The sequence below is a fragment of the Camelus ferus genome, chromosome 1 (assembly GCF_009834535.1).
Source record: "Camelus ferus isolate YT-003-E chromosome 1, BCGSAC_Cfer_1.0, whole genome shotgun sequence".
NCBI lineage: Eukaryota > Metazoa > Chordata > Mammalia > Artiodactyla > Camelidae > Camelus > Camelus ferus.
In genome coordinates, this window is record NC_045696.1 from 82,946,892 (window position 1) to 82,972,082 (window position 25,191).

General features: G+C 39.6%; 1 long non-coding RNA gene across 3 annotated transcripts in view; it reads right to left on the minus strand.

Annotated features, from left to right (window-relative positions):
- Positions 1-3,458: 3,458 nt before the first annotated feature.
- Positions 3,459-25,191, minus strand: part of LOC116665320 — a 31,429-nt gene continuing 9,696 nt past the window's right edge. Inside the window, exons 3-4 of one of the 3 annotated variants that reach the window (XR_004321884.1) lie at positions 16,660-22,225; positions 3,459-4,689 (exon numbers count right to left, since the gene is read on the minus strand). This is a non-coding gene — a long non-coding RNA (uncharacterized LOC116665320). Of the gene's footprint in view, positions 4,690-5,748; positions 6,368-9,694; positions 15,412-16,659; positions 22,226-25,191 lie in introns of those variants that run through there. The other 2 variants (XR_004321886.1, XR_004321885.1) reach the window with 2 other exon arrangements.

Below are 25,191 nucleotides of genomic sequence, written 5' to 3' on the forward strand. Positions count from 1 at the left end.
CGGAGAATGGAAGAACCTAACTCAAAGTCACTCCACTGGGGACTGGCTGGCTGGGAATCCAGGGGTGCCCGGCTCCTGAGCCCACCCTTAGCCAAGCGTCTCCGATCCTCCTGGTTCAAGCGCAGCTAAAGAACTCCAAAAAAGAATGTTCCAAACCAAGGATATGTGCCCACAGAGAGCAAGGCTGCTGGAGATGCAAATGTGCCCGGGAGACAGTTAGGCGTCTGTGTCTTGGCTGTGAAGAGTCTGAAAGGTGAGCGCCAAGCACTGGTTCCCAGGCTTTTTCTATCCAGGTTATCTCAAGTAAGAAAAACACTAGTGTTTTTAAAAGATCCTAAATGCTTCCTCGATAAGGGAAGGGCCTGAGGCATCTTGTTTGCAATTTTTAGCAGGTTTTTGAGTTTCCTCCTTATCCTTTTTTGAAAGAAAGAAAAAAAAAGATACACTCCAAACCTACATTTTGAAATTATTAACATGACATGACTTAAACCCTCTCTAAGATGGTTAGCAGACTCACCGTGAGAGAAAGCAAACGTGAAAGCAAGCACAGTTAAAAAGTGCACTTCTTTCTTTTTCTCCAGGTTTAAAGAATTCTTAACAGAAGGATTGTGGGAGAAGCGGGAAGAGTAAAGGAAAAAATCAATAGGCTAGGTCCAGGAGCGCCAGAGTTTAGAGAGCCAGCCAGCTCTTCCCCAAGACATTTAGGTTAGTATTTAATTGTTCATTACATTTACATAACTCATTTCTGAATATGAGACTGTCCTTGGTGCAGTATTTAGAAAATGTTTAAAATATTTAGAAAAAGGATGTAGGATGGCAACTATCCAAAAAAAAAAAAAAAAAAAAAAACACCCTCCCGAAAATAACAAGTGCTGACAAGAGTATAGAGAAATCGGAACCTTTGTGCACTGTTGCTAGGAATGTAAAATGGTGCAGCCAGTATGGAAAACAGTATGGCAGTTCCTGGAGATAGCAAAACTTGAATAACCATACGATCCCATGCGTCCACTTCTGGGTTTACATCCAAAAGGAATTGAAAGCAGAGTCTCGAAGAGATTTTGTACACTCCTGCTTGTAGCAGCGTTATTCACAATAGCTAAGAAGTAGAAGCAACCCAGGTGACCACTGATGAATGAATTAGATAAACAAAATGTGTAATATACAAACAGTGGAGTATTACTGCCTCAAAAAGAAAGAACATTCTGACACAAGCTACAATATGGGTAAACTTTGAGGACATTATGCTAAGTGAAATAAGCTAGTCACAAAAAGACAAATACTGTGATTCCACCCGTATGAGGCACCTGGAATAGTCAAGTTCATAGAGCTAGAGAGCGGAAAGGTGGTTGCCAGTGCTTGGGGGCAGGGAGGAATGGGGAGTTGTTGTTTAATGGGTATGGAATTTCAGGTTTGCAAGATGAAAAGAGTTCCAGAGATTGGAAGCACAACAATGTGAATTCACTTACCACTACTGAATTGTACACTTAGTATAGTTAAGATCATAATTTTATGCTATATATTTTTTACTCCAATTAAAAACAACAGATGTAATTCAATCCCTCTCTGTCTGTATGGTTCTTTAAGGTGAAAGAAACAAATTCTTTTCAACTCAGAGAAGCAAATTACCAGGTGCATAACAGGAGAGCTCTTAACAGTGAAAGAGAGAGCTGGGGACCCAGACCTAGAACATGACCCAGAACCAGTGGGTAGGCAAAGCCAGACCCACAGACAGCCCCTTAGGCTGTTATCAAGATGAATCAACTATCATTATGTTCAGCATTTTTTGTCATTCGGGGTCTAGACTGAAATTCTAGAGACAGAGTATGAAATTGGCTCTACCTGAAATCCTACTGGATCAAGACAACATTAAACTCATCTGAAGGTATGGGGCAGGAAAGGCCTGTTCCCGTGCAGCCAGACTGAGAGACTCCTCCCAAATAAGTGGGCATACATTATGGAGGGCAAAAACAAACATCCACATCATCTGTATGACAGGAGGACTAACATATATATGTAAGGGGCAGTATTTTCAGGGCAGGACACAGAATTTGGTAATGTCGAAGGTAATCAGAGGATAACATACTAGTACCTGCAAAATTAGAACTGTTTCAATTAGAACATCGGACTTACAATCCTCACAGGAAGAATTGTTTCAAAGAATTCTTGAAATAAGGATTGTTGTTATATATTTTTTTAAGTGCTTCAGTTATGACTCCTACCGATGACTATACCAAGACTGGCAATAAAACTGTAGCCAAGGAGCCACGTGTTACCCAGAATTAAAGTGAACTGATTCATAAAAGAGTTTTGCAAACTTCTTTGGGGGCATGTGCAATAGTCATGGTGAGTAAGAAACTAAAGTATTTGCCCAAATCAGAAACATTAAGTCAATGTCTAGAAAGGAAACCAGAAACTACTCTGAATATTTTAAGCAGAGAGGGATTGAATGCAAAGGGTTGCACCACAAAAGCATTGGAAGGGCTGAAAAAGCAAAGGAAGAAAAGGATGTAAACCAGGGAGCAGGGAGTAGCCTGTGCCCTCACCATGGAGCTGTGGGACCATGGCTGCTGCTGATGGAGTCAGCCTTCCTGCTGCCTTCTCACCTCCCACCAATGCCTGTCACTGTGCCGAACTGGAAACCAACTGGCTAGGGTGTCTGGGGACTGGGGTTTTGTTTTCAAGCACCCAGGCCCCTGTGATATAGAGGAATGCTGGGAAAGGTGCTGGGTGCCAACAGACCACATCTGGCATGGGGCTACCTAAGCTAGACATACACACTAGTTTAATGGGGGAAGCCTCCAATAAATTTCCCATTATTTTTAGAATTTATATCATGGCCTCCAGGGCCCTGCGTGAGCCAGTTTTTGCCTGCCTCTTTAGTCTGTTCCCACTTGCCTGTTTCTCATGTGTTCTATTACCTTCACTCACCAAATTCAACTCCACTTTCAAGGACTTTGCACATAGTACCCTGTGAACTTGGAACACTTCCTCTTGTCTCATTCTCTGTTCAGAACCTCTCTCCCCCCACCTCTCCCTGCTGCCACATTCCTGGTTGCCTAAATTAGCTTACCCTTTAGATTTTAACTTATATCTTACTTCTTCAGAGAAACTTTCCCTGATAGCGTCTCAAACATTCTCCACTTATTCATGAAAATTAAGTAGTTTCCTTGTACTCGCTCATCAAATCACTTACGACATGTTCAGCGCACCCATTACAACGTGTAATTGTATATATTTATAGATAATTTAAGATTTCTCTTCCTAAATTCTTAAGCTCCAGTGGGTGCAGTGTCTACTGTGATCTGTGTTGTGTTCCCCATAACTAAGACAGACATTGTGTCTAGTCTATGTGTTTTATTAAATCAATGGATGTTCTCTGAACCATTATCAATGGTTACCTCTAGGACTGAAGTGGAAAAAGTAACTTTTTATAATGTACACTTTTATTTTAGTGCTTTCAACAATAATGAATTACTCTTGTGTTTAAAAAAAAAGTATTTCTTTTTGTAAGCATACCTCATGAGCAAGAGACTCCTGATTCTGAGAATTCACCCTAAGACATTAATTAGTGTTATACACCAATATTTGTATACATGGCTGTTCATTAAACATGGATAACAATAAACAAATTTTATCAACATAAAAGTCAAACAAAAAAGACTCAGTGAGGTGAACTGTGCTATGCCGGCATGACCGTGGTTAAGTCCGTGGGTAGATAATCTCAGCATATTGTTAACTGAACAATCACAATGCAAATGGCTGGAGGCTATATACTGTAACATTTTATTGGGTAGTAGGATTATGGGTGAATTTAATTTGTTTTCTTCTTTTTGCTTATCTAGATTTTTATATTATTTAAAAATTAACATGTTTTTAAATAAGAAAAACATAAAAACAAATGAAAACATTTCTTCCAAATTATTAAACAGTACAAAAGAAAACCAAATAGAGGTTTTGTCTGACAGAGCGACATATATGCTTCCAGATCGTCAACTGTGAGAGTGGGACGAGGCCCAACTGCTCACTAGGTAGGTGACAACAGTGAGATCTGGAAAGAATAATGATGGTTTTGTCCAAGGTCCAAAGTCATAGAGTTGATGTGGAGCCCAGACTCAAGTGTCTGCTTTCTGGGCCACTTCCCCGTGCCCCATCCTCAGGGTGTGGAGTGGGGTGTGGGCGGAGTGAGACGCAATCCTAGTGCTCCACGGGGGAGCTGGGGGCAAGGGTTTTCGTCACGCGTTCAGGGCTTAGAGTGCCTCAGAGTGTGCCCGAATCAGCACCGACACCATAAGCGCTGGACCCTATTTGAACTTGGGTTTTTTTGTTCAACAGAAAGAAAAGAAAACACGTCTTTAAAGCAACAAAATCATTGTACTTATTATAAAAATAGAGTTACGGTGCCCATTTCCTGCATGTTGATTCGCGTTGCTTCACTTCAGTTTGGAGTTCTGACTACTCGGCAGAAGTGGGGCTCCTTTAACCAACCAGCTGCACGGTGTTGAGCTCTCATAAGGAAGAAGGAAGTGATCTGAAGCAGCTTGTGTAAAAACCCTCCCCTAATCTGACATCTCAGAAGGCAAAGCTGACTTTTAATACTTTCTTTCTCTCTATTATTTCCTTGCAGGAGAAAAATCTGGCTTCTTCCAATCATCTCTTGTAGGCAGCACCTCTCAATCAGGATAAATAATTCTGGAGAACAAAGAATCAGAGGTTACCCCCAAAAGAAGCAGAATTAACAAGGCTAGCAGAAAGCCAGCTAGTGCCGTGACCTTGTCAAAAAATATCTCCTCACCCTACCCTCACGACTGAAGTCATCCTGGTCTGTGACGGTCACACTCTCCTAACTTACTAATGGATTATTTGGGGGGGGGGGTGTAACATATTAAGTGATTTCATCTGGCATTATTTTGAATTAGTGGGTCTGATCCTTTCCTCCGTGGTAGCAAGCGGAGGCCATGGTTTTTGAAGAGGGCAGAGTAGGGTGAAAGCAGAAGGTAAGGGGACTAATTTGAAGCACTCTCCGCATGGGCGAGACAGGGCTTATGAAGCAGGGGACGATGGCAGCGACCTGGACCCGCTTCTGATGAAGCAGACCTGGGATGGGAGAAGGGGCCGTAAGGTGGAGAGATGAGTGCAGAATTTTGTTTAGTTGTCTTTGCTTTGTTTTTGTCAAGGATCAATTCTTTCATAAAAATTCACTTGCTAAAAGGCCCAAAGTAAGGATTAAGGTCTTCAACTGACAAATTTTTTTAAAATAACACAAGGATAAGTTGGAAAACTTGCTGAAGAACTTCTAATAAGCAGATCTATGTGACAGTGTAAATAAGATTCAGTGAGCTCTGTGGCTTTGTAAACCTCTTTTGAGCAAAATACACAGGCTAATAGATAAAGATTTGAATTATTTCGCTCTGAAGTTCTTCAGCATGGTCTTTACAGATAAGCGCCCTTTTGCTAGTATTGCTGATTTAGTGTCTGCTGTTACCGCCACTGCTAAATGGGTCACATTTTCTTCAGTGTTTTTTCAGGTACTTAAAATCAGTAATTCCCTCTCCATGTTCTTCCAGTAAGTTCTAATACTTTGTAAAATTGACTAAGAAGTAGTAACCAGGTCATTTTGTTTATTTTTTCCTAAAATGCTGTCCAAAGATATTACAAAAAATAATTTTAGAAAGCGGAGTTCTTCTCCTTAACGTGTCCACACTTAGAAGGGTCCGGACTATCACATGGGCTTGATCTGAAAAGCAACAGCAACATGGGGAGGGCACAGAGGTGGAGTCAGAGACCTGGAATTTTCTCATTTTTGTCACAAACTAGCAGTGTGACCTCCCGTGAGAACAGCTATTCCCGATTTTCACAATGTAGCTTTCAGCCACAATTTTTGCTCTATCTGTATACCACCTGAATAATTGTTTACTTAACATTTCTTTATCTTGATTTCTTTTTTGTACTTCGATAATTTTATTTTAAAAGAACATATAAATAGAAACCCACTTTTCATAAATATCACTTAATCATAAAAATAAATACAACGAAAAACTACAGCAATATTGTTAGATTCCAGCAAGATACTTGTAGTCGATGTGACTCCTTCCTGGGCCTGTGGAAAAGCACATGTCCTGTTGGCGAGGTCCACGTGACTAGCTCTGTCTAGCAGACTGCAAGGGGAAGGCACACACAGTGCTCTTGCAACAGATAATTTAATTGACCATGCACAGTTCCCTTCACTCCCATCCTCTGACGTGGCACAGAAGAAAATTCCAGGTTCCAGAGGATGCAGCTGTGAGACAGTAGTGCCCCAGCCCTGGTCTCTGAGTGATGATGGCACAGCCTTGTTTCCCTGCTGAACACCAACCCTTTAGGACATGAGCTGTGGATAGGAAATACACTTTTGTTCAGTTCAGGCACTGAGACTTTGAGTGTGATTTTCACCCACAGCAGAACCTGACCAACTCTGATGAATACCACACTGTTGCCCACTAGGACTGTGGTCTCTGTCTACTTGCTTTTAATTGAGAAAAGGGGAATGTCAGGAAGTGTTAGAAATGTGTTAGAGAAATACTAGCTTTAACTGGAGATTTTCTTCTCAGGTAGGATGAAAAATTAAAGAATAATTAAAATGAGAACAATTTCTTAAAATATACTGGGCCAAATGTGAAAACTCATGATCCTCTGTTTCTTTATCAAGAAGATGATAGAAAATAATTGGTGAAGGTGGCAAATGCTCGGCATACAATCAAAACATTTTAATGGGTCTTTTTTTTAAGTTGTCTGATATTATACAATGTAACACAGAGTATTTTGAAGGGCAAATATGTATTTAACATTGTTCTAGGCTCTGGAGGATACATGAAACAAAATGGTGTTTGGTTGGGGCAAGCCTCTCTGAGCTTGTGACATTCCTATACAGACCTCGATGTTGGAAGGACGTCCTCCATGAATCATCTGGGTGAGCTGTGTAGAATTAGAGGGAGAAGAGTGTAAAGATACTCGGACACCCTGAGATGTGTGGTGAAAGAATGTAATCGGGCAAAGAGGTGAAGGAGTGTCCCATTTGGGTCAGGTTGTAGCAGAGAGCCTATCAGGACTCACTGATGGTTTGGCCTGTGGGGTATTCAAATAGTACTCAAGCAATAATTACTATTTATTGAAACCTTGGTATGTATCAAGCACTGAGGATAATGCTTTCATTTTTTTAACTATCACAACAATCCTGCCCATGAGATAGACAGTATTATTATTATTCCCATTTTATCATCTGGAAAACTGAAGCTAAAGAAGTTAAGAAACTTATCCAAGATTACAAAGTGGGTTAATAAAAGAACTGGGAACCCACTCAGCTGCATCTGTCCCCAAGGGCTGTGAACTCAGTCACTTTTCTCTCCTAGTGATGAGGGAATGCTATTTCACCTTCCTGTTGATCAACCAGCAATTACATTTCTCTATATCAACTGTCTCCTGCTCCTTGTCTTTTGAATATTTGGGATATGATCATGAAGACAGCCTAAGATAGCTCCATGTGCTTAGAATACTGCCTGTGTAAACAGAACAGTTTACAGAGGAATGCAAGGGTTGAGGGTTGCATGAACAGTCCAGCTATGCAGAGTAGGATGGATGCCACTTAACTTTGACCAATTACTCGCATATGTCTTAAGCATGAAAACTATTTGTTGGTTTCCTACAATTATCCATGGAACAGTGAGAGGTTCTGGGTCACTTCACGGTAGGTGGTTGCCTTCCAAACAAAGTCATTTCTGTGCATACATGGGTTTGTGTGAGTGTGGGGGGGTGGAGAGGGAAGGCAGAGGGGCAAGTGAAAAGACGGGTGGATTAGAAGTCGACTAGTGGGATGTGACACCATCCCGTTGGCTTTAAAGAGAATCTCAGTAAAATATGTTGTTGTAGCAAGAGAAAGCACAGTGCGAAAAAGTTCATGGCTTGAACCTGACACACTTGGATAAGGACTGTAGTTTTGTTATTAAACTAATGCAGGACCATGGGGAAAGAGCAGTAACTACCACGTAGTGGGGAAGAAGGTTGCATATGCAACACTTGGTGCATAATTCATATGCTACTATAATCCCTTCTGGCTTTTATCGTTTTAATTTTCATTAGTAAGTTATTTCAGTCATCTTTTCTGCATAAGTAATATCTCCTCTTAAAAGGGAGCACAATAAGAAAATTAATTTTCTTTCTTCCCTTGCATCCCAGCAACCTCGTTCCCCTTCACAAATGCAAATCCTGTTTTACGATTCTTGTATATCTTTCCAGAAGACATGCATATTACTCCCTTTATTTCTCCCACAAATGGTAGCATACTATATGGATTCTTTGAACTTAATTTTTTCTTAGAAATAGTTGCATATAAATTTAAATAAAATTCCATTCTTTTTCTCCTCCTCTCCTGCCTCTCTTCCCCCTTTTCAGGTACATAATATTCCACTGTACCATAATTTGACTGATTGATAATCTCCTAATGAATGCTTAAGGGCATTTCTCATATTTTACTACTGGAAATATCATTTTAATGAATATCCTGGTAAAGAGTCATAGAATTACAAAGTCAAAAATTATAGGCATTAGATTAATCCCTAAAGACTTGTCACCAATTAATATTCTCATCATTATTGTATGAGAGTTTGTTTCCCCATACCAACATAACGATCCAGTATCTTGGTCTTTGTCGATCTAAAAATGACAAAACATGGTGTCTTTCTTTCATTATGAGTGAGTTTGTGTGACTCTTTTGTTATGTTTAAAGACCATTAGTTTTTTGTTGGTGATGGTTTGTTTGTTCTTAGGTAAGGTATCTGTTTAGTTGTCTTTTCCTACTGTTTGCCTGTATTTCTCCAGAGTTATTTGTTTTGTTTTCAAAGGAGCTCTTTACTTAAGTAAACAGTCTTTTATTAGTGATATTAATTTTAATTTTTAACTTCTCTTTTGAGGAGATTATTTTTTCAGTGAAGTTCATTGATCTTTTCTTTTTTCATTTGTGTATATGTAGAGAGAAGTTCCCCTCTCTGATTATTTTTAAATTATATTTTGTTTCACCAAAAGTTTGTTTTGTTGTATGGTATAAGGTGGAGATTATATTTAGTTTCCCAAACATAATTTAATAATAATCGATTTTTTACATCTGATTTGAAATGCCACCTTTTCATATACTAGATTTCTATGCAAATTTTGTTTTATTTTGGGGGCTTTCACTCTTCCCACTAATCAATCTACGTATTGAGAAGCCAATAACAGACTATTATAATATAGCTTTTTAGAAGGTTTTATGGTAGTGTCAAATCTGTTCTCTACAATCATGTAGGTTGCACATAATTCCTTCTCAGGGCCAGTTTTTATATAAACTACAGGGTTAGTGATGCCCACCGCCTCACCCCACTCTGGAATTGTTCAGTGCACAGTCCACAGAGCTAATGGGTCAATCCCATGCAGTTGTTTAACTTTTTCAAAATTTGCTGATCATTACCAGTTGTTTATTTTTTAAAGGAATTTTAGAATTAACTCATATAGTTTTTAAAAAGTCTTATTGACTTACTTATTTCAACTGGGAGTCATTCAATTTGCTAATTAATTTAGGAAGAATTGACACCTCCCTGACATAATACCAAAAAAACAAAATTAATTCCAGTTGAATTGTATACCTAGAAGAAAAAGCTAAACAACAAAAATTTGACATGACATACAGTTAGGATATCTTCATGAATTTAATGTAAAATTTTTTTCTTAAATGGTATGCAAAAATTCTAGCCAAAAGGATAATTAGGTAGAACATTTTGTCTTCAGAATGTGTGATGGATTCATGGTAATCCACACATCCCCTCCTAATCAATAAGAAAAAGATGGACAATCTCAATAGAAAAATAAGCAAGAGGCTTAGGTACTTCACAAAAGATGATATCTAAATATTCAACTTCCTCACAAATCAAGAAGTACCAATTAAAAAAAGACTTAATGTGATAGTCCTTCACACACATAAAATTAAAAAGACTGGCAATACCAAGTGTTGGTAAGACATAGAGAAATGGTAACTCTCACACATTGCTGGTGGGAGCATAAATTGGTACAACCTCTTTGGAAAAATTGCTCAAACATTACCTATGAAAACTGAATCTATGCTATGCCATATGCTCCAGCTACTCAACAGAAATATGTACACATCTGCACCATAATTCCCATCCAAAGGTCTTCACAGCAGCATCATTCATAGTAGCTCCAAACTGTAACTGATTCAAGTATCCATCAGCAGTAGAATAAACAAATAGACCAATGACTCTGGTGTTTGTATATAAGAAAATAGTACATAGAATTAAAAATGAAAGACTGCAACTACATGAAACCACGTGGATAAATTTCACCAAATACAATTTTAAGTTAAAAAAAGCTAGATGCAAAAGAATACATACTCTGTTATTTGATTTCTATAAAGTTAAAAAAAAACAGGTAATACTGTTCCATGATGGCAGTAGACAGGATAGTGAATCACTTCTGTAGAGAAAGGAGGGGTTAGTGATGTGGAGAGTGTAAAAAGGAACTTCTGGGTATGAATATGTTTTTTTCTTAACGTGGGTGATGGTTATTTGGGAGTGTCCACTGTGTTCATTGAGTTCATTCATTCATTGAAGTAGCACTTATGATGTGTGCCCTTTTCTATTTGTGCATTAAAATACATATATAAATATATACATATAGAGTTGTACCTTAATCTGCTTATTGTTTAGTTATTATCATGTGTACAAAATCAAATTATTAATAATATTTTTTAAAAAATCAGTTGGCCTCTTGTCTGATTCCCTTTTCCTGCTTTCAGATGCACACAATTTCCAGCCTTTTTAGGTGCTTAAATACTCATCTATAAATACCATTCTTTTATTGTTATTTATCAGTTGGTTCAGCTTTAGATGCTATCCTCAGATTCCTGCTATGAAAAATAAGAATTGAACAGTCCTACATAATTCCTCCACACTCCTTCCCCTTATCTTGCCAGTATAGTTATATAACAAGTACCAGACAGCTCAAAATTAAGAGTTTAAAACTTATCATAATGAATGTATTTTAATATGATTCTTTAAATTTTATTCATAGCTGACCCATGCATTACAATGCATTACATTTTATTTTGTATTAACTCTTATTTTCCTGGAAGTAACACTTGCCCTAAAATCTCTACGTATATCTAAACTTTTAAGATATGTTCTGATAGTTTTAACCACTGATATTTACTCTAATTTAATACATACATCTTATGTATTTCCTCTAATTTGTTTTTCATCATTTATTACACTCTGAATCCTTCAATGATTGTCGGTATTTTGAAGACTCCTCAGATGGTTTTATTAGTGCACAAACTCAACTCACTGTTCTCTGCAAAACAGGAAGTTTCCTCCATGGTTTGGTTCACAGCATCATCTAATAGAAACACCTGCCTGCACCTGAGTGGCCACATGGATTCTTTCACCAAGGCCCGTCAGTCCCTCCTCACTACGTTCTCCTGTGTCTGGTCCGTGCCTTCTTGCTCCTTTTTTTCTCACTGGCTCTACATTTTTTAATCCTCTTCATCTTTTGTCTTCTTTTGGCTGATCAAGTAGACTTCTGCCTGATTTCTCTGGTTCCAGTCTGTTCATATACCTATCAGCCCTTCGCACCATCAGCAACTTTATTTTTCAAATCACAAGCCTGATCGTATATTTTAAAGACATTTATAATGCCATGCTAAAAAAAACCATGAGGTAGCATGGTAGGCTGGTTGCCAGTGAAGCCAACCATGTGATTAAAGGGTTGGAAATTTTAGTCGCACCCCTGTCTTTGGAGGATGAGAGAAGGGCTGGAGGCTGAATCAATCACCAGTGGCTGATGACTTAATCAATCATGCCTATGTAACGAAGCCTCCACAAAACCCCCAAGGCACAGGGTTTGGGGAGCCTCCAGGCTGGTGAACACGCCACGTGGGGGTTTGGGAGGAGTGGCTACTCAAAAAGGGCATGGAAGCCCTGCGCCCACGCTTTGCTCTGTGCGTCGCTTTCACCTGACTGCGCCCGAGTTACAGCCTTCTAGCAAACTGATGATCTAGTGAGGAAAATGTTTCTTTCAGTTCCATGAGCTGCTCTAGCCAATTAATGAAGCCTGAGGAAGGGGCGGTTGGACTCTCCGATCTATAATCAGTTGGTCAGGAGCACAGGCAACACGGACTTGCGACTAGCCTCTGAAGTGGGAGTGGGGAGCGCCCCTGTGGGACTGAGCGTCTAACCCCTGGGGCCTGATGCTCCTTCTGGGTAGACAGTGTCAGAGTTGAGCTGAATTGCAGGACGCCCAGTGGCTGTTGGGTTGGTGTGCCTTGCTTGGAAATGTAGGGAAACCTCCCCCTTCCTCTAAGCACACACACCGGAACTGGTGTTAGAATCCATACTAGGTGATACATACCACCTACATATCTGTATGTATGAATAGGTATATACATAAATATAAGTGAGTCAAAGGTTGCAGTAAACAGCACTTTCCTTTAACTCATGCACTTCACTCTGATATTTTCTATTCTAGTCTATTCCATTCTATTCTATTTCTTCTTCTTTTTTTTTTTTTTAAGGTGCTGATCATGACCCACTATAAGGATTTCATAACCACTTACGGATCTCATCTTCAGCATGATAAAAACTGAATCTGGGGACAGTTATAATCGTCTATGGGAGAAGTGGTGGATATCTATTAAAAACTAAGCATCTCCGAAGAACTGTCTGGAAGAATGAAGGGGAGGGACTGGCAGTCAATCGGGATTTAAGAAGTAGTGTCAATAGCACTTGGTGAAGGACTCGATATGGGACAGGAAGAAAAGCACACTCGAGTATAGCTCCCAGAGTTTTGTCTGGGGAACCAGGTAAAGGTAGTGCCATTTGCAGGAGTGAGGAAGGAGTGGGAGGGACATGCGTGAAAAGGGTGGAGAATGAATAACCCGTTCAATTTTGGCCACTTTAAACCTGAGGTGCATGAGAGATAAGAACTGCTCAATGGATAGAATTGTCTGGATATAGGAAAATGGGTCTGAGACCCACTGAGGTAAGTTATAGATTTGGAACTAAAAATCTATATGACGGGGGAGAATGTAGAATGAGAAGAAAGTAAGCCCAAGGACGGAACTCTGGGAAATATTACCATTTCGATGACTGATGATGGGCTAAGCCCCCATGAAAGACAAACAGGAAAGGGCAGAGAGGACGGAGGAAACTGGGAGCCAGCCGTGGGATGCTGAGGGAGGAGAGTCTGGAGGAGCAATTGGCTAGTAGCATCAAATGGAAAGAACTATGACTTTAACAATAAATGTTTCAAGAGAATGGTGAATATGGGAAGCCAGCTTACAGTAGCTGGAGGCAAGACACCTTTTATGTTAACAAGGACCAGGCCAGAGTATCAACGGAGGCAAACATACCACACGTCTAGTATCTAAAAGCTGTGAACCAATAAGACAAACTGTTAAATACGTTCTACTGTCTGACAAATGTGCCTGTATAACCAAAGGAAAGGCCAGGCTTGAATTCTGAACTCTTGGATTCCTCAGAGTTCTGCTTTGGACTGTGGTAGTTTGGAGAGGGCAACCCCAGCCTCCCAGCCTACAGGAGCCCTATCTGGCTCCCACCCCACAACCTCCATACATAGGAACCCTGCAAACATACCATATGTACGGCCACCCAGCCTGTCAGCCCAAATTCCACCCGAGCCTCTTTCCCTGCCAACAACCCCCCATGGCTACCCCTTGGCCCTACAGTGTGGTCTGCCTTCGAGAGAGATGACCGGAGAAGCACCCCCAAAATAAAGGGTGAACAAAAGCATATTTACATGCGTGGAGGAAGAAACTAAGGTTGGGGGATAGTTGAGAGCTTGAAAAGAGTGAGTGATCGACAGAGCAAGTCCCTGTAGGAGACCCTTGGGGTCAGGATGCAGGGACAGAGAGAGGGCCTTGGCCTCCACGGGAAGGGAGGGAAAACATGGATACGGGGGGATTTGTCGGTGGAGAGGGAGTTTGCTAGAGCTCATGCTTTATGCTTTCATTTTTCTCTGGGAATTAAGAAGCAGTCCCTGTAGAGAGAAGGTGGTCAAGGTTGAGTCTCTGTGGAGAGAAAGGGGCTGAGGAGAGAAATCCTAATGAAAATGGTTGCTTTTCTTAGAAAAATCTCCCCCGCAGTAGCAGGGAGAGGGGCTCAGAGATGAGAGCAAGACCACCAAGTGGCCGTCAAGACCAAGCTAAGTTTGGAATAAAAAAAATTCCAGTTGCTACAAACTGCATGGCTGTGGGGTTTTTCTTGGCTCTGAAGGAACTGGAGACATAACGTTCACTACAAGGTAAACGCAAGATCTTGCTTGAAGGTGGTTCAGTGAACATTTAATGGGTAATTACATGATCATTTTTGAGACTTTTCCTTAATATTAAGTCACAGAAAATAGAAACAGAAAGGATCTCCTTCCTCTCCCCCCCAGCAAAACGGCTTGTTATAAGGGGCTCCAAGAGTGCATGCCTCATTTCCAAAGCCCAGGGTAAGGAAGAGATCTCCACTTCCCTTAGGAATTATTTCATAGCCTAACAGTTATTGTAGCCAGGAAGCTTTTTTTTTTTTTTTCTTCTCCTCTTGATATTTCGTCCAAATTATATTCTTCTTGATTTCAACCTATTATAGTTAGTCATTTCCTCATGGTTAACTTAAGGATCTCTATCCCTTCCTGGTGTTTGCACCTTCCAAATATTATGCCGACTTATCACCCGACCTGGCGATAACTGTTTAAAAATACACATTTTTGGTTTATGTATAGGATGATGGTTTTACATCCTATAAACACACTATACATGGATGTCTAGGGAGTCGAGAAAATACACTCTTGTGTGAGTGAAAATATGTCGGCCACATATACCTGATTCTATGTAATTACAATCTTCATAATCATTCATTTTAGATTTGCCAACTTGCACATGTGGAAATGTTCAATTTGTAATGTGATTATAACACAAAAACAAAGCATGTTTGATACCTGTGGCTTGGTCGTTTCATGGTAAGTGCAGAAAATTCAAAAAACCGTGTTACATTTCACATTCCTGGCCAAGTCAAACTCTGAAAGTAGCTCTATAATTCTTGGGGAATCTCTTTAAGCAGACTTGTGTCAAGGCCAATTAGAATCCAAACAGCCTATTTCTAATTGGGGTGAGGTATGCAGCTGAATAATTCTGTCATTAAGCAAACCCCTTATAAAGGTTACAACTCCAAGGCAAACCTCAGCCCCAGGGCTGAATAAACACAGGAGGGTAGGAGTGCGGCATTCCACGACTGGCACCTTCGCCCCAGAAGCCCTGGAGAGGGGGCTTTGGGATTTCTTTTTATGCTCTTGCCATCCCCTTCTCCTTCCACCCTCTGCCTTTTCTCATACCTGGCAAAGATATAACAGAATTAAGAGACACATGTAAATTCTCCATTAGCTTTCCCTTTGTCAAGAAGCCATATTGGTTTTTCTTTGGGGGGAATAAGAGTATCATTTGAGAATTTTACAAAACTGTTTCAGTTTAAGGGTAAGCCCTGTCTCCTGTGGCATTCTTGGCTTATCCCAATTTGAACTCTTCTCTGTCTTTTTCAGCTTTATTTCCTCCTACCTCTCCTTATGGCCAGTCACCATTCACTACTACCCTTTATGGAATACTCTGTGCAGTTTATCTATGTCTATTCATCTATCTATCTATCTATCTATCTATCTATCTATCTATCTATCACCTATGTAGCTATATCTTTGTTCCTGAGATTGCCTCTGATAGCAATACTCAGATGTTCATAAAATTCTGCACAGGTTTGAGAAGTTTGCTGCGCTGGTTCAGACCCAGACTCCACCAGTTATAGACGGTGTGATGTTTGATAAGGCATTTAACTTCTCTAAGTCTCACTTTGCTCAACTGTAATAGGTTGGCTTTAATGTTAACCTTACAGTTTATTTTTTTTGGGGGGGTGAAATTAAATTAGCATATACTAAGTGCCTAATAATAATGATAATAATAATAATAATACTTCATCCTGTGGTATAGGTTGGGATCTCTGAGAAAGACTTTGAAATGGAGATTTGTATGCAGGAAGTTTATTATTCCAAGTTCTTGGAATCAGTCCCTTTGGAAGGGAAGAGGTAGGACCAGAGCAGGGGAGAAGAATGGAACTGTGGTGCGGTTATAACAAAGACCTCAATCTATTTTGTGAAGTGCTTTGGAGCTAAGATGACCTTTAGAGTTGTCCCAAATTGTGTCAAGGGGCTGGTCTTTTATATCTGGCATCAACCAGTCATTGGATGAGGACTGGTCCTGAGAAGGGAACATGGTCTTGGGTAAGGTGGCTCCTTTCATCTGAGGGCAATTTCCAGTATCTGAGGGACTGAATGGTTCGTGCTGAAGTGGGAAATGGACATAGCACATCACAGCCTCCATAGAGACCACTCTTGGCATGGCTCAGAACCATTTTCTGGGAGTAGCTCCTTCATGATTCTGATGGACATATTTTTCCTGGGAAAAACTGTTAGCAAGACGGACTACAGCTGCTACTGCTGAAGCTGGTATTGAGGCTGTAACAGATATTCCTCTTCTCCCCCCTCTATCACCCACTTCAAACCCCCTTAGTCTATATGCTGGTGTAGGTGAATTACCTTGTGAGGATGACTCAGGCTCTCATCTCTCAGAGGTCTGATCTTGTGGTCACCATGACTTTCTTGGTCTGTGCTTTTCCATTTACCATCAAAACTGACAAAGACATATCAAGAAACACCAAAATAGAGCACATGAGTACCAAGCATATTCTTCCTGGCCTCCTCTGTGTGATGGCAGCTCTCCCTCTCCTGATGATCAGGGTTAATTATCCCTGCTAGCATCATCATCTCTTTCCTTGCTGCCGGTATCTTGATGTGACAAGCCCAAAGTGACTAGGCAGTAGCTGTGGCTTAAAGTCTAATGTAATGTTTCCTTGTGAAAGTACTTCCTTCTGGGAAGCAGGCCTCTAAACCTGCAGGTATGGAAGGTACAAAAATCCCCAGGTCATTGAATCATTGTAGTGGGACCACTCCTATTTCTACTCCTTAGATTTTGGACTTAGGTATTCTGTGTATTAAATGCATCATTTCCAAGCTGGTCCCTTAACTATCCTCTTCCATCATTCTGTCAGGCCAGCTAGGTGGTGTAGCGTGGGATATGCCCAGTGGGTCCCAGGGTCTTGTGCCCAGTGCCATACTTCCTTTGCTGTAGAGTATCCCTCAGTCCAATGTGATGTTGTGTAGGATCTCATGTTGGTAATGAAACTCTGCATGCCCTCAGCTCATGGTGCTAGTTGAAGCCCCCAAGCAAAAAAGGCAACTCCATAGTTAGAATATATGTTGAGTATAGGTTAAGTGGTCCAATATTAGCAACTTTCCACCAAAATTATTTTCCTTGAAATATGGTACCATACAGAGGGCTCAATGTTATTCTGCACTGATGGCACTTTGGACATTTGGCAGTGGTCGTGAGATCAGCTTCAATGAGGGAAAGCTGGTGCTCTCAGTCCCGTGCAGTACCTCCGCCCTCCCATGCTTTTATTCCGTTCTTGCATGTATTGTGCAGGAACGGGTGCTGCCAATGACAGGAAGGGTGATGTCAGCTCACTGAGTCATTTTTTCTATATTGTTGTTTAAAGTCTCTTCTCTGCCAGATGCTGTCTTTTGAGTGACATTATGTGATACAAAGACCTTCGTATTCACGACCACTCACATTAATCCATCCATATTCCTCTTCCCTAAACCTCCCTGTCCCTTACTTGCCAGTCTTTCTCCATCAGGGTCCAGAATAACCAATCAAATTAATTACAAGGCTGTATATGTTCTAATCTGAACTACTAATTTTTTAATACAAAGGGGGTGATCTGGTGTGCAGGATGACCACGAATGCTGCCCAAAGCTCTTCTCACTGGACACACTTCCTATCACCCATCTGTTTCAGTGCTACCTATTCGTGAGACGGTAGCACAGTTGTCATTCATTTTGGGCCTGCATAAATGGTTTGACTTCACCCATCTATGAACATATCCGATGGGAAATTCTGACGTGTCCCAGAACACTGCATCTCAAAGATCTTCACTGATTGACTGATCTCTTAATCTTCATTGGGTTTATTTCCAACCTGGAAGGCATGTGTCTTACCAAGATCTCTAATACACTTGCTGCTACTTGATTATTCTGTCTAGTTAACATGACATCATCAATATGTTGGATCCATGTCATTTTCTGCAGAATATATATGTGGTGCAGGTTTTTGGATGATTCTCTGACGGGGGATAAGAGAGTTAAAATAACTCTGAGGACAAGATAATACATTCACACTGTTGACTGTCTCAAGTGAATGTGAACTGTTCCTGATCTTCCTTTCTGATGAGATTAGAAATGAATGCACTTACCAGGTCAGCGGCCCTATTGAATGCATCTGAGGCTTTATTAAACTGCTCCAGCAAAGACACCAGATCAGGCACAGCAGCTGTAAGCGGGGCTACTACTTGTTTGAGCTTTCAATAGTTTATCATCGTCCTCTAGGATCCATGCTTTGCCCAGTTCCCAGACCTGAGCTTCCATCATTCACTTGCGAAAGGTGAAAAGCAAGCATTTCAGTAACTATTAGATTGCACTCCCACCTGCCTCACCAACCTTGGTGCTCATCACAATAATTAATTCCCATCTTGCTTCTGTTATCATTTTGGCTCCTCTCCTCCCCGTTGTTGTCAGGCAGCACAGTTCCAAGGTCACCACCAGTGACCACTTTAACAATTGCACTAGTACTGCAAGTCACGTGTCACTGGTGCTCCTTTTATCATCCTTAATGGGGTCTTCAATGCCAATTGGACAGCAGAGATCTAGCACCAAAATTCTATTTGTGAGCCTGAATAGATAGGTGGATAGGTAGATAGAAAGATACCTACTTTCTCTTTCTATCTCTCTCTCTCCACAACTTGGCTATTTTCACCACCTCCTATTACTCATATCCAAACCACCACAATATCCTACCATGGTCCTTAACGTGCTCATTATCTGAACTCCAGCTCCCTCTCGACACGTCTCTGAACGTGCTTCTCCTAGCTCACTGCTCTGCAGCATAAATGACACCTAAACAGACAAGTCAGACCTGCCCATCTTATCCTAAAAGCCCCTTCTTAGTGCCCTCTACCTCCTTACACTGTTACATTTTCTTTCATAGCACTGTCACTATCTGACATTATACTAGAAGTGTATTTATTTATTTGCTATGTTTATCTCCCATACTAGCTTGTACTCTGTGTAAGGTCAGAGTTTGTTGCATTCCATTCTTTATCCTTAGTGCCCTAAACTGTACCTGATAGCTACAGTAGGCATCAATACATGTCTGCCAAATGAATGAATGAATGGACTTCTTAGTGTCATCAGATATTACATTGATGACCTCTGTTAGATGTATCTGTGGGTTTTGACAGAAGCAATGTGAGAAGCTGTAGACCTCTGTTAAGTTCAGAATTGTCTTCTCTGAGTTAAATTTGGCTTGAATTTTAAGACGAAAGGCAACATTCTGTTTTCCAAGTGGCCCGACTTCCTTTTGCTTTGACATCCATTTTGGAGCACTTATTGTGCTGTGAACTTTGCTGCTACAGAGTCTATTGTTTGCCTTGCACCAACATAGAATCTCTTGGAATTAAAACAAAAGGGATTAAAAGAGATATCGTATCACCCCTTTTTCCACGGTTTCTTTCCAGCTCTTGGCACCTAGCTTCTCACGTACCCTCACGACCGATCTGATCTGGGGCCTGGTAGGCATCTCGGTCTCTCCGTAATCTCCCTGCTGCCAAGCTGGGGGTTAGAGGAAACAAAGAGGGGCAGGCTCACTAAAATTAACTTATTCCTTGTACACCTTCTTGGTAGAATTATTTAGTGTGAGATGCATGAGAATCTTAGCCTTTTTGTTGCTTTGAAATATTTAAGTTATCCAAATTTAAATAATATTTACCTATTTGGATATATATCTCTGAATTGGTAAATCTATGAAAAGGTTACCACCACCCGTGATTTAACATTTATTCAAAATCTTTTCCTTGTGTCTCTATGTAATATCTAGAAGATTCTCCTATCCCTAATGGATAGGAGAGAAAACACTAATGTTTTATAAGTCATCTTCAGAAATATTTAAGTTTTAAAATTTTGGCCATGTCTAGGTGAACACTTCATTGTATTCATCTTTTTTTCTATTTTTGTACATTTGATTAACAATGCTATTTTACTAGAATATAAACTCCTTGAAGGCAAGGATTATTTTCTATTTTTTTCACCCTATATCTAAAATATCCAGAATAGTCCCTGGCATGTATTAAGTACTCGATATATAAATTTCTTGAAAGAATTAAAATCTTACTTTTTTTGCAACTCTGATGTGTCTTTATATCAATGTTTAGTTACGCCAAACATAACCCACATAAAATTTTTATTGCTTTTCTTCTCCATGGAGAAATAATCTAACACTTTTTAAAGTATGTTTTTGATTTTAGAAGTTTTCACAAAGTGTCTTGCTTTCTCTACATTTATAAGTTTTTAAGACCTTTGAAGTTTTCATCGTCTCTGAAAACGTAAGAAAGTTAGAATTTCACATCTTCAGAATGCCTGGTATTGGATTTAGATCTCTCCAAATCATTTGTTTTTCTCCACAATATCTACTGAATAATGTTTTATGTCAAGTACTGTCCTCATTGGACCTTAACAGGTGTCCCCATTGATTTTATACTCTGGTGGGAAAAACAGACGTCAAACTAGTGAATTCAGCTGAGCTGAAAGTTGTAAGAATAGTAGCTTTCATTATCATTATCATATTTCATTATCATATGTGCCACGGAGCACATATTCAATGGAGGTGACTTCCCCAAAGACAGAATACTTAATTTGAAATGTGAAGTTTGAGTTGAAGTTATTTAACTGAAGTCTGGTAGAACAAAGCGTTCCTGGTACACAAAGAAGCAAGTTCAAAGGTCCCGAGGGGATACAGAACTTGGTAAATTTCCATTTTTAAAAGTAAACCGTATGGCTGGAGCACTGAGAGCAAGTAGCAAAGTGATATATGATGAGGCCAGAGAGGTTGGCAAGACCCAGGTGTGGATTCTTGAAGGATATTTGGTTTTGAACTTAGAGCCTGATGAGTCTTGTTTTAAACATGATGACATGATCAGACCTGGTTGGAAAACTTGTGCTAGCTGCAGTGTGGAAAATAGGTTTACGATGCGTTTGCAATGCAACTTAGGAAATACTTGAAATGTTTCAGGTGAGAGACAATGGTGACTTGGACTAAGGTGACATTAAGGGTGAACATAGTAATGGACTAAGTAAGGTCATATTAATGTCAGGAGATGATTATTCAGTCTCTGCTTCACTTCCACTATCATCTTCTAGAGATGTTAGTTAGCGATTGTCTCCCTTATACGCTCCTCTAAAAGAATCTGCCCCTTGTCCTAGCTCTTGGCTGAATGTCTTGTACCTGGAAAAAACATGTTTAACACAACAAATTGAATCAGGTGTGGGAAAATTGACTCAAGGGGAACCAACAAAATCCTGTTGGAAAAATTTGAACCATAAAACCCAGAAATGGCAGAGATGCTGTTGGGTCCTAGATTGCTAAGGGAATGCAGAGATGGTAACAGAGTCGTTGCTGTGATAAACCAGAGCGACACGCAAGCTGAAATTGGGGAGGCCCAGAAACCAGAGATTTCCGAGGATCAATGAATTCTGCAGAGAGAAAAATGTAATAGGTTTGCAGAGAGATGAATGTAATAGTTTTAAAGAGAGAAAGAGAAAGATGTCTGTATGGTTCCTGAGAGAAAGAGAGGAGAGGAGACTTAATACTATTTTGGTTTCTAGGAAGCCCGACTGCACTGCCTGCCGTTGAATTGAGTTCTGTAAGTGACTCCTTATCTTTTTTCTCTCAATAATCTACTTAAAAAATTATTCTAGAGTAAGATTTTGATAACTGAAGCCATTTGGTACCTGTCTCAGATATTTTCATAAAGAAGTTTCTCATTTTTAACTGCTCCATAGGATATAGAATTTTATTGTATACACTGAGCTGCATCTTTCTTCCTGTAACTTAGGTGGTTCTTGGGAACCATGCTGAGCAAGGCTAATTCCTCTCCGAGATCACGGTCCATTGCAGATCATGGGGGCGTCTCATCTCCAAGTCTTCTCTTCTCTACACAAAACATCCATAGTTAATTTAATTGCTCCTGATTTGATTTTCAGACCTCTCCCCTCTTCTGTCATACTTATCTGAATATCTTATGATTTGTCAATCCTTTTAGATTAATGAGGTAGAATTAAATGAAATACTTCATATATGATTTGGCAAGCTCAGAACTTGTAGCATAAGGCTGTTGCTATGCTTTGTAACTGCAGTCAACAAAAATCTTTTTTTCAGAAAAATTTCTGTATTTGAGACTTTTTGTAAAACATAAGTAAGTTTCTAGAAAAAAATATGAAAAAACGATTGCTTTGGTTGCGAACACTGTCAACTGGCAACACGAAGATGCACTTTTACAGCATTAGGTTGTCACCAGCTACTCACACCTTAGCTTATATTCTTTCCAGTGGGTCAACTGACATCTCTGTATCAAAATGAGTTGTAAAACATACATTTTTGAGAGAGGGAAGGGGATTCCTGAGCCAGAAACCAGGCAGCAATTCATAGAAGCTGGGTGGCAACTAAGCGTCTAAGTCCACGAGAACACTGGGTGGATCTGGTGGATTTGGAAGCAAGATCAACATACCTAAAGACAGTAAGTGAGAGGTGGAGAGTTTTAAAACGCAATTCAGGTATAGGTAGCAGTTGTCTGCTAACAAAGCACTCTCCAAGGCTACTTTGAAATAGCTGCATTCTTGAAGAGTCTGGATAGAGTAAAGGGTATTCAATTTCTACACTTCTGATCATGAGGCATTGCCCATAACCAGTGAGAATGATAAAAATGTAACAAAAATCTTTATAATGACAATGATTGGATATAGATCTATTGGTTTTGCAAATGTTGAAATGGGAAATTAAAAACCTATGACCTTCTGTCGGAACATTTACTTAAATAACCTTGCAAAAATTGATAATGGGAAATAGACCTGTTGGTCTCTGCAGCCAGGCCTGATGAACTGTTATACCACCCTTAGTATATCAGACTGAGTGATACGTTAGTATCCGATCCCAGATCCTTATAGAGAGAGGAGAGTCAATGATCAGTTGTTAAATTTTGTTTTCTTTTTTGTGTGTGTGGGAAACTAAGAGGCAAATGTGAGAAGGCTTTTTCCATAGTTGTAGATGACTTCAGGGGCAGAGCCAGGAATAGATGCTCGTTGTTCATACATACTTCAGTTTCCAGCTACTCCAAGCCCTGCCAATTGCAGACTGATCTGGTGTGTGCTGGCCATCCATCCGCAGTAAGTGAGCATGGGCCACACTTTCTGCAGCCAGGCGTTAGCATCTGCATCTGGCAAAGGTGGCTTCTGCCCATAGAAGGGCTGCCAGACCCCGATGGAAACTGAAGAAGACACGGGGCTTCTCACTCTCCTTCTAGGTCAGATATGCTTAGGGGGAGAAGTGCTTTGTCAAAATAAGAAATCAAAGACTTCTTATACCTTCTCATGCCTGTCTTGGAGACACTCTGGAGCTGAAGGTTTCATTTAGATTTCATAAGGTTACAATGCTTAATCTCAGTAGGGTTATCAGTTCTGTCATGTATTATAAACCCTCCAATCAAGGCAGTGGGAAACAGTGTTTCTATTTAATACCCGGAGAAATGGTGGAAGTCAGCGATTGATACCAACACAATGATGGGAAAAAGTGTCCAGAGGTGCTACTCACATAATCTCATTTTACAACATCTTGAAAATTCAATAGAAAGGACTCCACTAACAATACCATTACACACCACTGATTATTGTTCTCAAATGTTCCTAAAGCTCTAAAAGCATAACCTAACAATAAAAATGCTCTATAAATACATCCCAACAATGTACGTAACCGTATTTTTTCTCTTACAAACAAAAGCATACGGTGTTAGTCACAAGTTGTATAACTTCACTTAAGTAATTTCTCAACTAAAAGTGCATTATCCTTTCTTAAACATTATATAAATATAAATAAATGAGCTATTCTTTGACATTTGAAAGTACTTCCAAAAATTTAGAAAAGATGGGAAATATTAAACCTTGGGTTAACTGCCTACTTAATATGTGACCTTTATTGCGAGATACATTTTGTTTATCACGAGCTCTATGTTATTTGCAAAGATATTTGGAGAAAAAAAAGCACAATTTCCTTGCAAAAAGTGTAAAACCATATGTTTTCAAAGTTCCCGCTTCAAATGTTTCAGTAATTCTTGGTTTTATCTTTTGCCGTTAAGACTTTTTTGAATAAATATATTTTTCAAATGGGTTAAAATTGTAGGAAGTTACTGCTATATCCTGTCTAAGAACAAACAAACAGCTGAGAGTCATACATGCAAAATATGTTCCAGTTCTTGAAAAAAGATTTCAAACTAGTTTAGAAAAGTGTATTTTGTGTTTCCTGTTTGTGCTCACACCATGGAACAGGGAGAGAGTACCCACCAGTCGATATTACTGAGAAAAAAAAGGTCAATTATTTCCCTAAGAATATTATACTATTTCATTCTGTAATGGAAAGACCTAAAAAATAACTTTTTACCAATAAATATTTTTGACTCAGTAACACTAAAATATCTAACAATGTTAATTTTTTAGTTTAACAAGTTTCAATTTAAATTATTTTAATACTACTGACAACACTGAACTATAAAGTTAAGAATTTTCTTAAGGTGATTTTCCAAACCATGGGAGAAGTCTGTGTCCTTTTAAAAAATTCATATGTACATCAACACTCATTTTCAGAGTGTCGTGTGGAGTTCCTTAAAATTTGTCAACTTAAAAATATAATGCAAATTAAAATTTAATAGCAATTTTAAAATGAAATCTACCTATTTTGCTTTTAATAATGTTCTAAAATATTTTCTATTATTACATTGTATTAATTTCTGACATCGAGAAATCTGGTGTGTTATTGAAATGTGTGTCTAGAATATTTTTTCATAGCTCGACTGTCAAGACAAATTTCCAAAACCTAGTTTCTACTGAGTCTGCAATACTACCACCTTACAA